Below are 12989 nucleotides of genomic sequence, written 5' to 3'. Positions count from 1 at the left end.
TTTAATCTGAAAAAAAATAATTTGTCTACCCACCAACTATATGTGGTTTCTTAAGTTTTTATTATTTATTATTATTATTTTATTATTATTATTATATTTATTTATTACTGATTGATTATCTTTATTCTTGATTTGTTTATTTATTTTTCATCTTATTTTGTGCAGAAAAATAAAAAGTAAGATATTTGAGAACAGTGGAATGTTGTATCAGAGCTTTTATTGTAGAAAATTGGAACCAAAGCAAAGTTTTTTTTTTAATTTTTGTTTTTAATAAATGCGTTTTTTTTTTTGGAAAACCTGATGCGACCCAGTCTCACCCAGACCCGAGCTCCAGTGGCCCCCAAGTAAATTGAGTTTGAGACCCCTGGTCTAAAGTCCTGAAAGTATAATGCTTAGCAACATCTTTAGATACAAGCCGTCTGCTGATACTTAGCAGCCCACTCCGCATCATGGCTTTCATCTGATGCTCGAGTCTCCTTTTTTCTTAGCTGCTGCTTACCTGTCTGTGTTTATCTACGCCGCTTACCCTTTCTTCGAGATGCAAACTGTACGAGACACACCATTAGATTTCTGCAGCCAATAATGTCTGTCTCCTCCAATTAGAGGCTTTTATGTAATCTTTTCCACATTGCTTTTTTTCTTTTCCTCTTTAGTCGGCTTCGTTATTTTCCCCTCTCCAAAATTGTCTCAGCCAGTCTCCGTCTCCGGGTCCTGGTATCAGCCTTTAACCTGTCTCTGACATGAAACAGATGTCTAAACAGATCCCTCCTTCCTATCTCTTGCTGCTTCCTGGCCGCTGCAGTTCTCTCACCGTGTCCATAATGTCCATGACGCAACACAGTAGAACCCCTGAGGTTGATCACAGTCTCTTCTTGTAATATCAGGACGATTTTCCCTTTGTAATTAATGATATTTGAATATACTGTAGAGTGAAATCATCATACCTTTATAGCCAATGTTGTAAATAAGGTTTGACCTTATATCACCTCATACTTCGGTACGAGGTAGATTATTAAAAAAAACAAAAACCTTAAACTGTATTATGGAAAGCAGGTAGTGAACAAATGTAACAGTAAACAAACAAACAAAAAACCTTAAACTGTATTATGGAAAGCAGGAAGTGAACAAATGTAACAGTAAAAAAAGCAACCAAAAAACCTTAAACTGTATTATGGAAAGCAGGAAGTGAACAAATGTAACAGTAAAAAAAGCCTTAAACTGTATTATGGAAAACAGGAAGTGAACAAATGTAACAGTAAAAAACAAAACAAAAAACCTTAAACTGTATTATGGAAAGCAGGAAGTGAACAAATGTAACAGTAAAAAAACAAAAAAAACTTGAACTGTATTATGGAAAGCAGGAAGTGAACAAATGTAACATTAAAAAAACAACCAAAAAACCTTAAACTGTATTATGGAAAACAGGAAGTGAACAAATGTAACAGTAAAAAAAAACAACCAAAAAACGTTAAACTGTATTATGGAAAGCAGGAAGTGAACAAATGCAACAGTAAAAAAAAAACAAACAAACACCCTTAAACTGTATTATGGAAAGCAGGAAGTGAACAAATGTAACAGTAAAAAACCAAACAAAAACGTTAAACTGTATTATGGAAAGCAGGAAGTGAACAAATGTGACAGTAAAAAAACAAACAAAAAACCTTAAACTGTATTATCGAAAGCAGGAAGTGAACAAATGTGACAGTTAAAAAAAACAACAACAAAAAACCTTAAACTGTATTATAGAAAGCAGGAAGTGAACAAATGTGACAGTAAAAAAAAACAAACAAAAACCCTTAAACTGTATTATGGAAAGCAGGAAGTGAACAAATGTAACAGTAAAAAAAAAAAAAAAAAAACTTAAACTGTATTATGGAAAGCAGGAAGTGAACAAATAGTATATGCCATAGTTCACTCTGATTGGCTTCTGGCTGCCCTGTTCTTGCGATAGAGCTTTTCTCCAAGCGACACATTTTAATCCTACGAGATCTTGTGTGACAAGATCTCACAAAACCCAGAATATTTCATCAATTTCGCATTCCTCCCCCTTTTTAAACCTCATGTGGTTTATCCCTCCTATAGCCTTGTTTAGTTTCCTAGGTAGTCATTCGCAGCATTTATCAGTTTGAATATTCCACTCCAACTTTCTTTGCCCAGAGCTCTTCACACTTTCCAGTTGTCCACATCCATCATCCTTCCATTCACATTGAATTTTATTCTACTCTCAAGAGGACTCGGAGTCATCCCATAAATCAGCCGCCATTGTTGTACGTACAGTATTGGACACTTACTTCTGCCGATTTATTACTTTTCCCTTCCTATCCTTCCCTCATACTTGTCTGTCTTGTCATGCATTCCTTTCTGCGCTCCTCAAAATCCTGTTATCCTTCGCTAATCTTTCCCATCCTAATTCACTCCTGGCAAGCTCACCTGCTGCAGGATCACTGCCATGGGTCATTGGTCATTATCTCCACCACCTGCAGAGCGTGAGTCGGTGATAATATTTCTGTGTGCATGCTCTGTTAGCGAGGTGGAAATATGCAACACACGTGTAGCGTGTGTGTTCTGGTCAGGCTTCTACAACCTGACTATCATACATGCAGTTTAATGTACTGTATGTATAGGAAAGCCAAAACATTCTTAGTAGCGTTGCGCGATATGGATCATAGCATATATCACAATATTTGTAGGATGGATCACGATATAAAACGATAAATTTCATTTCATTTTATAAAAAGCTATCATGAAATACACTTGGTAACAATCTGGCTAACCTTTCTAATGGTACAAAATCTTCAATTCGGCCAACTTTCGCCAGAGTTTATGGCCAATTTAACCTATTTCGGTCAGGAGAGGCTTGTTCAATGTTTAGAAGGATTTTGTGCCTTGACTGAGCGACCTACCGAGTAAATACTTCCACACAGGAACGATCCTTCGGTATGAGGTACATTATTAAAAAACAAACAAAAAAAAATCTTAAACTGTATTATGGAAAGCAGGAAGTGAACAAATGTAACAGTTACTAATTGTAAAAGTAGCAGATGGAGGGGTAGGATTTAATAAGCTTTGCTTCTTCCTACTCCTTTTGGACATGTGGAACTGTGAACTGATTATGTGATGCATTCAATTGTAATCTGATGCATGTTCAAATGAAATTAAACCATTACCATTACCATCATTCTCCTTGCGATGACAGCTTTTCATTCATCTTGTACATCCGCCTTGGCACGCGGTCATCAACTCGGCTTGTTTGCGTTTATCATTTATACCGGTAGGCTGCACGGTCAAAAAGTGGTTAGCACGCAGGCCTCACAGGTAGGAGACCTGAGTTCAATTTCCACTCTCGGTCATCTCTGTGTGGAGTTTGCATGTTCTCCACGGACTCCGGTTTCCTCCCACATTCCAAAAACATGCTAGGTTAATTAGCGACTCCAAATTGTCCATAGGTATGAATGTGAGTGTGAATGGTTGTTTGTCTATATGTGCCCTGCGATTGGCTGGCCACCAGTCCAGGGTGTACCCCACCTTTCACTCGTAGACAGCTGGGATAGGCTCCAGCATCCCTGCGACCCTCGTGAGGATAAGCGGTAGAAAATGAATGAACATCATCACATAGATATGGCAACACACAGAAGCTGAAATATGATATCTAACATACACATAAACTACTGGAAGAAAGAAACACGATTAAATGAAGATAATATACTGTAATGTCATGGTACAAATACTAGGATCAAAAGTTCAGTGCTTCTGGTAGTGGGTAGGCCAGCAAAGACGGCTGCAAACAATGAAGACTGCATCCCACCACTGTATGGTCAAGCTCCCATGGACGGCCATCACAGCGACCTTTAGGTCATGCATTAAATGAATCATACATGCTTGCCATGAAGAGAACCATTCAGAGAGCAAAGACACACAGAAGGTATAAGGTCATATCGATTATACAAACCCAAGCATAAATGCTTCATGGACTGGGGAGGCAAGGACACAAACATACCAGGGAATTGGACTTGTAATATTCTTTGGCTGGAATGTAGAAAGCATTCCGGCATTCGCCGTCAACAAAGATGATGGAATGAGAAAGCGTCACTGTTAATATCATATGACATCCATGATAATTGGGATTACCAGCTGGTCATGATGTGGTAGAGCAGGGGCGTCAAATTCATTCTGACGGGACCACATCACAGTTAGAGTTAGCGTTCAAGGGCCATATCAAAATATAATCATATTATTACATATTTATGATTATCTTTTTGTATTTTATATTTTACATTGAAATAAGAACTCATTCATTCATTTTGGGAGCCTATCCCAGCTGTCTTTGGGCAAGAGGCGGGGTACACCCTGGACTGGTGGCCAGCCAATCACAGGGCACATATAGACAAACAACCATTCACACTCACATTCATACCTATGGACAATTTGGAGTCGCTAATTAACCTAGCATGTTTTTGGAATGTGGGAGGAAACCGGAGTACCCGGAGAAAACCCACGCATGCAGCCCAAAATGTAAGGTTAAGATAGCAATAATAGCATTGTTAGCATTGTTATGGTTGGAAGAATGTCCAAAAACTCCTGAATCATTCATTCATTCATTTTCTAGCGCTTAAACTCACGAGGGTTGCGGGGGTGCTGGAGCCTATCCCAGCTGTCTTCGGGCGAGAGGCGGGGTACACCCTGGACTGGTGGCCAGCCAATCACAGGGCACATATAGACAAACAACCATTCACACTCACATTCATACCTATGGACAATTTGGAGTCGCTAATTAACCTAGCATGTTTTTGGAATGTGGGAGGAAACCGGATTACCCGGAGAAAACCTAAGGAGAACATGCAAACTCCAAGACCGAAGGTGGAATCAAACCGTGGTCTCCTAGTTGTGAGGTCTCTGCGCTAAACACTTGTCCACCGTGCCGCCTTGTTTATGGAACAGTCACTACTAAAAATTTATTGCAGGTTCATTCATTCATTTTCTACCGCTTTTCCTCACAAGGGTCGTAGGGGTGCTGGAGCCTATCCCAGCTGTCTTTGGGCGAGAAGGCGGGGTACACCCTGGACTGGTGGCCAGCCAATCACAGGGCACATATAGACAAACAACCATTCACACTCACATTCATACCTATGGACAATTTGGAGTCGCTAATTAACCTAGCATGTTTTTGGAATGTGGGAAGAAACCGTAGTACCCGGAGAAAACCTGGGGAGAACATGCAAACTCCAAGGCTGAAGGTGGAATCGAACCCTGGTCTCCTAGTTGTGAGGTCTCTGTGCTAACCACTCGACCACCGTGCCGCCTTTTTTACGGAACAGTCACTACAAAAAAAAAGTTATTGCAGGTGTTGATCCGAAATCGGAGGAGAATTTCCCGGGGCTCGAATCACAATCCACCAAATGGGAGTCGAGCGCAGTACGCATCGAGCTAAAATCCTCCACTGTCACCTTCGTTGTCCAGAGTGACTCCTAAGGTGTAGGGGGGTGCGGTGTACCAACGTACTTTTAAACCGTCTACACCAGCCGGTAATCATTGCATTTATCAATTACTCAGTTTTTTGTTGGTTCAGGTGGACCCTGAAGGTAACACTACCAAAAAACACAGAGCAAGATGTCCAAGTTGGACCTGATACTGGTCTGTGTGGGAATAACCTATTTCACCATCATGACTGGGTGAATCAGACAAGATGGTAAATAGACTAGCTGTCATAAGTACAAAAAGATTTATCATTTATTATTAGCGTGTTCTAACCTCTCATAGGACAAGTCACATGATGGTGGACTTTGTAAGAAAGTCTCCAGGAGTAAAAAATCCCATCCTTATGAGGAGTGTGTAGTTTCTTGATAGCCGGGTTCATGACAGCTGTTATCTTCGGTGCCAGCTCTTCTCTTGCTGGAGTTTGGATCCCAATGTGCGCGACTTGAATGGTTAATCCGTATAACTATTGTACTTCGGATGAGTCTTCCTATCTCAACAAAGTCATATGCATATTTCTTCCTTCTCAAATCAGCTGCTTTGAATTTTCCCATACTTTTTTTTTTCTGTAAACTTTTATGATTCTTATGATTTTTTTTTTATTGCATGCTTGTGTTGTTTTTTTCGGTGTATCTACACTAGTGTTTCGAAGTCCCGGTTAATGTAAGCCAACCATTAACGTAACCCGTGGGTTTTCTTAGATGAGAGCATCGCTCATCACTCAGCAGCTGTGTGACACACCCTACAAATTCGACACTCAATACGTTTTGGAAATAATCTCAAACCAGCATAATAAAGTAACATATCAAACTAGGACAAAGCACTCTAGCATACACACCACATAATTAATATTGCTAATGGACAGATTTATATTTAATGACGTTTGAATTCGAATACGGTTCTTGTTTTATGACGTTTCGCGTTCTGATGTTTTGTGGTTATGATGCGGCACTCCCGTAAATAATAATAATAATACCGTACAAAAGAAAAAGAGAACATATTGTTTGTGTGTGGTGGAAGAACGGAAACAAAAAGTGAAGTGACATAAGATATTTAAAAAACATGAAGATAATCAGGAAGTGCTGACCAACATTTTGGTCAACAGCTTGGTTTAAGCTGGTCAACTGTTGCTACTATCATCAATACCATAGATAGTATCTATAGTATGATAGTATCCTTTAAAGAGGACCTACTATGCTAATCGTTGGTAATGGTAATGGTTTAATTTCATTTGAACATGCATCAGATTACAATTGAATGCATCACATAATCAGTTCACAGTTCCACATGTCCAAAAGGAGTAGGAAGAAGCAAAGCTTATTAAATCCTACACCTCCATCTGGTACTTTTACAATCAGTAACTGTTACATTTGTTCACTTCCTGCTTTCCTAATATATTTTAAGGTTTTTTGTTTGTTTTTCATTTTTCACGTACTGAAGTACGAGGTGATATGAGCATCCAATGACATAATGGGTACCATAGTAACTGTCAATATATTTATATCAAAAGAACTAAAACCAAGAAGAAGTGAACCAACCCGGAAAAATGTTCAATGTGGTTCACGTCAGGCCCCAAAGTGAATTCAGCTGAGAGTCAGTGACCTCACCACCAGGCATCATATTTTACACCGGGGGAGACAACTGGTCACTGCTGAGAGCACACTTGGGTGGGTGCGTTATGGCGCATTTCAGCAGGGTCAGCTGTGTGTATTTCTGCGTTGTCATGGCGACGTGCACATCCAGCGTTCATCTGGAAGTACCTGCCTGTTAAGGCAGAACTGTAGAGAACTGCACTGGACAACTCATTCAACTTGACAGCACGTCTGAACCGTGTCATCTTGGAAATCGAACGCATTAAAGCCACTCAAATAAACCGTAATTACATTATCATTCATGGCCAGCGTGCAATCTACAAGCGAGTTAGAGATCAAATAAAATATAAAATGCATCAGCTCAGTCAGCCCGGGTGCTTATGTCTCTGGTATTCATGGCGATTTCAGCTAAATGATCACCCAGAGACAACGTTTAAAGTGACAGCAGTCACAGCACAGATCCTCCGACTCATTCTGGACTGTCAAGCCAACATTCAGTCACCTCAGACCCTTCAATTTACATGATAAAGAGCCTTCAGGTTCGTTACTACTTTCCGTACCAAAAGGTAGCATGCTGGTTAGTCTACTCTGACTCTGTAGCTGTCCGTCAAATGCTTTTGGCACCCTTGAACAAGACAATATGAACTAAAAGCCAGCTAATGGAAAGGATTAAAAAAAAAAAAGACGTCCAGAGCTATTTGTAGAACGTTCCAGGGTGAGAACAAACTACAGAAAATTAATAGATGGATTGTTTTAATGGTTTGTTTCTTTTGATTTCTAGGCATGACGTTTGAACTTTGGTAATGGTAATGGTTTAATTTCATTTGAACATGCGTCAGATTACAATTGAATGCATCACATAATCAGTTCACAGTTCCACATGTCCAAAAGGAGTAGGAAGAAGCAAAGCTTATTAAATCCTACCCCTCCATCTGGTACTTTTACAATCAGTAACTGTTACATTTGTTCACTTCCTGCTTTCCTAATATATATTTAATTTTTTTTATTAAAAAAATATATATATATATATATTTTGTTTAATTTAATTTAATTTAATTTTTTTTAATAAAAAAAATACAAATTTTATTTTTTGAAACACTTATGCTAGGACTACGTTATGCTAGCCATAGCATTTCAGTATGTGGAATCAAACTATGGAATGTATTGAGTAAGGAAATCAAACAATGCACAACAATGAGCCAATTCAAGAAACAATACAAGCAGTTGATGTTTGCTAAATACAAGGATGAAGAGTCTTGAACCAGTCATGATGTGCTATACATATCACTATATTGACACTTACTATGGTACACATTATGTCATTGGATGCTCATATCATCTTGTACTTCGGTACGTGACAAAAAAAAACAAAAAAAAAACTTAAACTATATTAGGAAAGCAGGAAGTGAACAAATGTAACAGTTACTGATTGTAAAAGTACCAGATGGAGGGGTAGGATTTAATAAGCTTTGCTTCTTCCTACTCCTTTTTGGACATGTGGAACTGTGAACTGATTATGTGATGCATTCAATTGTAATCTGATGCATGTTCAAATGAAATCAAACCATTACCATTTTCTAAATCCATCTATGGGCTAGTTTTGGTCATTTCTGATCATTCCGGACTTTGACAAAAAAAACAAAAAAAAAACAACCTTAAACTATATTATGAAAGCAGGAAGTGAACAAATGTAACAGTTACTGATTGTAAAAGTACCAGATGGAGGGGTAGGATTTAATAAGCTTTGCTTCTTCCTACTCCTTTTTGGACATGTGGAACTGTGAACTGATTATGTGATGCATTCAATTGTAATCTGATGCATGTTCAAATGAAATAAAACCATTACCATTACCAAACAGAGCCATCAATGTATGGATGCTTTGTTTGGGTACGGGATTCCTCTGACTATTGTCAGGTGCACTGTTTTGGACGTACAGTAACGGACGCAAAACGAAACAAAAACTACGAATTTTTGTCCAAAACCGAATCATACAACAACTTTTTGTCATTTTTTTGTTTGAGTCCTAGCTTAAGTGAACTGAATAGCAACCAAACTAGCGGTCTCGGTCAACGATGGCGCATAACGCAAGTGTGAACGCACCTTCCATGTGTACTGTATTTTGTATTTTCCATGCAAACTCTAAGCTAACTCGCTGTTGTGTGAATGAAAAATGAAGTCGACGCTGGTTGCGTGGCCGATAATGGACTTGCCTGATGAAATCATCGATCAAGAGAAAACGAATTAATCCGCTCTTGTGTCCTAATTTATGTTGAGCCGGTGTTTGAACAATTTCTACAGTTAAGATTTTTTTTCCCGTTAATAATAATCTGTCAATTTCACCAACACAATTAAAAGTCACCGAGGCATAACTTGAGTAAAATGTATTCTAAAGCTTTGTATCAATTAGATCCTGAAAAGTAGGTTAGATTATAAAAGTGGGTCAAATAAGCAATGAAGGCGTAACCCTTTTTTTTTTTTTCATTGTATTATTTCAACATCGCAAAACCGCGGACTGATGCATATCACACTAACAACCGTGATAGGTTTGAACACGAGTGTAAACACAGCCGGTGCAGAGGAGTGATATCACCGTGTGAAGTATGTGCAACAGGGAGCGTTGAAAAAGGGGCGCTGACAGGGGCGGCCTTGAATCCAGGCTTTCTTCTTTTGTTGGTGAAACTGTATCGCTTGGGAGATGAGTGACATGTTAACAGAAAGAAATGGCTCACTTCAATGTTGCATGTATGTATTTAGAGCCCTTGTTTACATTGCATGGCTCAAATATCCTATTCTGGTGGTGTGGTCCCGTTAATATGGGTTTTTACGGCATAAAGGAAAGAACAGCTGGAATTGGATATGATTAGACCGGAAAAAGATTAATCAAATAATCCAGAAAAAGCGGTCGTCTACCAACTTGTTGCGAGTTTGATTCTCCACCCTCCAGTTATCATGTCGAAGTATCCTTGCTGCGTCATCGGTAGTTAATGTTAATGGTTTAATTTAAAAAAATAATCAAATTACAATTGAATGCATCACATAATCAGTTCACAGTTCCACGTGTCCAAAAAAGGAGTAGGAAGAAGCAAAGCTTATTAAATCCTACCCCTCCATCTGGTACTTTTACAATCAGTAACTGTTACATTTGTTCACTTCCTGCTTTCATAATATAGTTTTAAGTTTTTTTAAAAGCTAATAAAAACCTATTTGATGCATCCGTGCATTTGTTTTCTACCGCTTATCCTCACGAGCGTCGAGGGGTGTGTGCTGGAGCCTATCCCAGCTGTCTGGACTGATGGCCAGCCAATCACAGGGCACATATAGACAAACAACCATTCACACTCACATTCATACCTATGGACAATTTGGAGTCGCTAATTAACCTAGCATGTTTTTGGGATGTGGGAGAAAACCCACGCATGCACGGGGGGAGAACATGCAAACTCCACACAGAGATAGCCGAGGGTGGAATTGAACTCTGGTCTGCGCGCTAACCACTCGACCACCATGCAGCCCATTTATAAGTACTTGATAAACATCATTATTTAAAATTGTGTTTTTTTGAGGGGGAGACGGTAAATAAACATGGAATTACAATCAGTAACTGTTACATTTGTTCACTTCCTGCTTTCATAATATAGTTTAAGTTTTTTTTTTAATAATGCACCTCAATGACATAATGGGTACCATAGTAAGTGTCACTATAGTGATACTGGTTCAAGACTCTTAAACGTAAAAAGCCAGAGCTCATGCCGCCCATGTCCGTCCTTGTCAACAGGAAGTGATGTATTTCATCACTTTTTTACCGTTAGCTAAATGTGCTAACAGTGTCATAGGCTTTTAATTGATGAGCTCGCTTCTCTCAAATTGAAGGGAAATATTGTTTATTAAAATGACCGTCACGGCGGCACGATGGTCTAGTGGTTAGCGCGCAGACCTCACAGCTAGGAGACCAGGGTTCAATTCCACCCTCGGCCATCTCTGTGTGGAGTTTGCATGTTCTCCCCGTGCATGCGTGGGTTTTCTCCGGGTACTCCGGTTTCCTCCCACATTCCAAAAACATGCTAGGTTAATTAGCGACTCCTAATTGTCCATAGGTATGAATGTGAGTGTGAATGGTTGTTTGTCTATATGTGCCCTGTGATTGGCTGGCCACCAGTCCAGGGTGTATCCCGCCTCTCGCCCAAAGACAGCTGGGATAGGCTCCAGCACCCCAATGAATGAAAATGACCGTCTGGAAAATTTGACACCCCAGTTATCTCGAAGAATCCGATCAGTTCATGCTTAAAAGCTAAGTGGGACACATGTCACTCAACTTGGTCCAAGATCCCAATGCAAAAATAAAATCAAGTACCATCTCAGAGCAGCAAATTTACTTCCTCCAAAAAAAAAACAAAAAAACAGTGTCTGGCTTCCATTTAAATACACAAACACTAGTTGTCATAGTAACAGATGACAGGACTGGTAATTTGTGTGTTTGGGGGTTTCAAGTTTGAAATGGTTGCAAAATGTGAACAGATGTAGAAGTAATAGATGACAAAGTGTTGGCCTTATGCTTTCTTAGGTGTCCAAATCCGGGGGAAAAATGTTGATTAACATCAATGAAATAACTTGCAATACCGACAAAGTACTTCTTTCCCACAGATGCACATACTTTAAATGTTTTTTGGACTTTTTTTTTTTTAGGTTATTATATTGTTGTGTCCACTCCTAGTTTTACAAAACCCAACATTTCCCATATTTGGATTTAAATTGGGGGTCGTATTTAACATTAAAAGGTACATATTTAACATAGCTTTAATATGAGTAATTTAAGAAGGTAATTAGGTTATTATTCATTCATTTTCTACCGCTTTTCCTCACAGGGGTGCTGGAGCCTATCCCAGCTGTCTTTCGGGGCGAGAGGCGGGGTACACCCTGGCCTGGTGGCCAGCCAATCACAGGGCACATATAGACAAACAACCATTCACACTCACATTCATACCTATGGACAATTTGGAGTGGCTAATTAACCTAGCATGTTTTTGGAATGTGGGAGGAAACCGGAGTACCCGGAGAAAACCCACACACGCATGGGGAGAACATGCAAACTCCATACAAAGATGGCCAAGAGTGGGGAAAGACAAAATAAGAAGCCAAAAAGTTACCACTTCCACACAAAATAGGAGGAGAACTCATTCATTCATTTTCTAGCACTTATCCTCACGAGGGTCGCGGGGGTGCCGGAGCCTATCCCAGCTGTCTTTGGGCGAGTGGCAGGGTACACCCACAGAGATGGCCGAGAGTGGAATTGAACCCTGGTCTCCTAGCTGTGAGGTCTGCGCGCTAACCACTAGACCGCCGTGCCGCCCGTAATTAGGTTCTGTAATTACTATGTACTGTGACAGTAGTATAATTGGATTAGATTCATTCGTTTTCTACCGCTTATCCTCACAAGGGCCGCAGGGGGTTGCTGGAGCCTATCCCAGCTGTCTTCAGGCGATAGGAAGGGGTACACCCTTGTCAATGTCTGTGACAGTAGCATTTTTTTTTGCAACATTCCTCTCTGGGATGCCGAGGGCACAGGACAAAGGAGTCGGCTGCATTTGCGGTTGAAAAAGCAGCGGATGCGCCTGGAGGGGCCCAGCAAAGGCCGGCAAAAACTGCTTTTCATTTCAGGTTCTCAGTTAAGAATGTGAGAAGACTAGAATTTTTTTTTTGTCTTTGGGCGAGAGGCGGGGTACACCCTGGACTGGTGGCCAGCCAATCACAGCGCACATATAGACAAACAACCATTCACACTCACATTCATACCTATGGATAATTTGGAGTCGCTAATTAACCTAGCATGTTTTTTTGGAATGTGGGAGGAAACCGGAGTACCCGGAGAAAACCCACGCATGCACGGGGAGAACATGCAAACTCCACACCGAGAGTGGAATTGAACT

This window comes from Doryrhamphus excisus, chromosome 9, assembly GCF_030265055.1.
Source record: "Doryrhamphus excisus isolate RoL2022-K1 chromosome 9, RoL_Dexc_1.0, whole genome shotgun sequence".
Lineage (NCBI taxonomy): Eukaryota > Metazoa > Chordata > Actinopteri > Syngnathiformes > Syngnathidae > Doryrhamphus > Doryrhamphus excisus.
Note: the sequence above shows the minus strand (reverse complement) of the source record.